Source organism: Cebus imitator, unplaced genomic scaffold (genome assembly GCF_001604975.1).
Source record: "Cebus imitator isolate Cc_AM_T3 unplaced genomic scaffold, Cebus_imitator-1.0 Scaffold265, whole genome shotgun sequence".
Taxonomy (NCBI): Eukaryota; Metazoa; Chordata; class Mammalia; order Primates; family Cebidae; genus Cebus; species Cebus imitator.
The window spans coordinates 2,878,006-2,880,688 of NW_016107580.1; positions in this window are offsets into that span (position 1 = coordinate 2,878,006).

The following is a 2,683-nucleotide window of genomic DNA, read 5'->3' on the forward strand; positions in this document are numbered from 1 at the left end:
ATAAAGTAAAAACATTATAGTAAGCTAAGGCTAATTTATTATTGAAGAAAGAAAATAAAACAAAAATAAATGTAGCCTGGCCTAAGTATACAGTATTTATAAAGCCTACAGTAGTATACCATAATGTTCTAGCTCTTTACATTCATTCACCACTCACTTACTGACTCACTCAGAGCAACTTCCAGTCCTGCAAGCTTCACTCATGGTAAGTGTCCTGTACAAGTACACCATTTTTAGTAGTAGTCAGGTATAGTAGTGTATATCTGTAGACCCACCTCCTCAGAGGCTGAGGTGGAAGGAGGGCTTGAGTCTCGCTGTTTGAGGCTGCAGTGAACTATGATTGCATCATTGCACTCCAGCCTGGGCAACAGGGCTACCCTGTCTTGAAAACTGGCTAGCCATATGCAGAAAACTGAAACTGGACCCCTTCCTTACACCTTATGCAAAAATTAACTCAAGAAGGATTAAAGACTTAAACTTAAGACATAAAACCATAGAAACCCTAGAAGAAAACCTAGGCAGTATCATTCAGGATATAGGTATGGGCAGAGTCTTCATGACTAAAACACCAAAAGCAATAGCAACAAAAGCCAAAATTGACAAATGAGATTCAATTAAACTAAAGGGCTTCTGCATGGCAAAAGAAAATATCATCAAAGTGAACAGGCAACCTACAGAATGGGAGAAAATTTTTGCAATTTATCCATCTGACAAAGGGCTAATATCCAGTATCTAGAAAGAACTTAAACAAATTTACAGGAGAAAAAACAAACAACCCCATCAAAAAGTGGGCGAAAGATATGAACAGACACTTTTCAAAAGAAGACATTTATGCGGTCAGCAAACATATGAAAGAAAGCTAATCATCACTGGTCATTAGAGAAATGCAAATCAAAACCACAATGAGATACCATCTCATACCAGTTAGAATGGCAATCATTAAAAAGTCAGGAAACAACAGATGCTGGAGAGGATGTGGAGAAATAGGAATGCTTTTTCACTGTTGGTGGGAGTGTAAATTAGTTCAACCATTGTGGAAGACAGTGTGGAGATTTCTCAAGGATCTACAACCAGAAATACCATTTGACCCAGCAAGTCCATTGCTGGGTATATATCCAAAAGATTATAAATCATTCTACTATAAAGACTCATGCACACATATGTTTATTGCAGCACTGTTCACAATAGCAAAGACTTGGAACTAATCCAAATGCCCACCAATGACAGACTGGATAAAGAAAATGTGGCACATATATGTGGCACATATAACCATGGAATACTATGCAGCCACAAAAAAGGATGAGTTAATGTCCTTTATAAGGACATGGATGAAGCTGGAAACCATCATTCTCAGCAAACTAACACAAGAACAGAAAACCAAACACCAAATGTTCTTGCTCATAAGTGGGAGTTGAACAATGAGAACACATGGACACAGGGAGGGGAACATCACACACTGGGGTCTGTTGAGGGGGTGGAGGGCTAGGGGAGGAATGGCATTAGGAGAAATACCTATTATAGATGACGGGTTGATGGGTACAGCAAGCCATCATAGCACATGTATACCTATGTCATAAACCTGTACGTTCTGCACATATATCACAGAACGTAAAGTATAATAAGAAAAAAAAGAAAAATAAATAAATATAGACTGGTTATGCTTCAGGACTATATTTTCTGCCTAAAATGTGAATGTCCTCTTTTGTCTGCTTCTGAAATGGAATAAATGATCAGTTTTTTTGTTTGTTATCCTTACTAAACTCTACATATTTTCAGGCATGGATCTCATTGTTTTCATACTTGACCTTCTAGTACCTACCTCATAGTTATTTACTTAAAAACAAATTAATAAAAATATTTATAGCTATACTAGATTTCCCTTGATTAGCATTTTCTCACATATATTTTCCTCATTTTTTTGCTTTCAACACTTTCAACCAGACTCCATTTCAAAAAAAAAAAAAAGAGTTTATAGTTTAGTGAGTTTTGAGAAAGTCTTGGCCTATGTATCCACCACCACAGTCAAGACATGGAACATTTCCTCACTCTAAAAGTGCCATGGGCCCCTTTGTAATCCCCCATTCATTTCACACCTGGCCATGGGCAACCAGTGCTCTGCATTATTACAGACTAGTTTTCCCATTGTAGAATTTCATATAAATGGAATAATACAATTTGAATTCTTCTTCTTTTTTTTTTTTATAACTAGCAGCTAAGAAATAACTTGAATTCTTTGTGTCTGCTGCTGTCATACAGTACAACTGTAAAATTTATCAATGCATTGTGTGTATTGATGGTTCGTTGCTGAGTACTATTTTATTGCATGGATGTACTATAACTTGTTTGTTCACTCAGTTGTTGACGGATACTTGACTTGTTTCAGATTTTTGACTATTGTGAATAATACTCTTTGGAACATTTGTATAGAAGTCTTTGTGTAAACATATGTTTTCTTTCTTCTTGGGTAAATACCTAGGAGTGGAATGGCTAAGTCTTGGGTAGAGAGTGCTTAATATTACAAGAAACTGTCTAACTAATTAGCTGGATGTGATGGTGCACACCTGTAGTTTCAGCTACTTGGGAAGCTGAAGCAGGAATATGGCTTGAGCCAAGGAGTTGGAAGCTACAGTGAGCTATGATTGCACCACTGCACTCCACTCTGAGCAACACGGCAACACTCTGT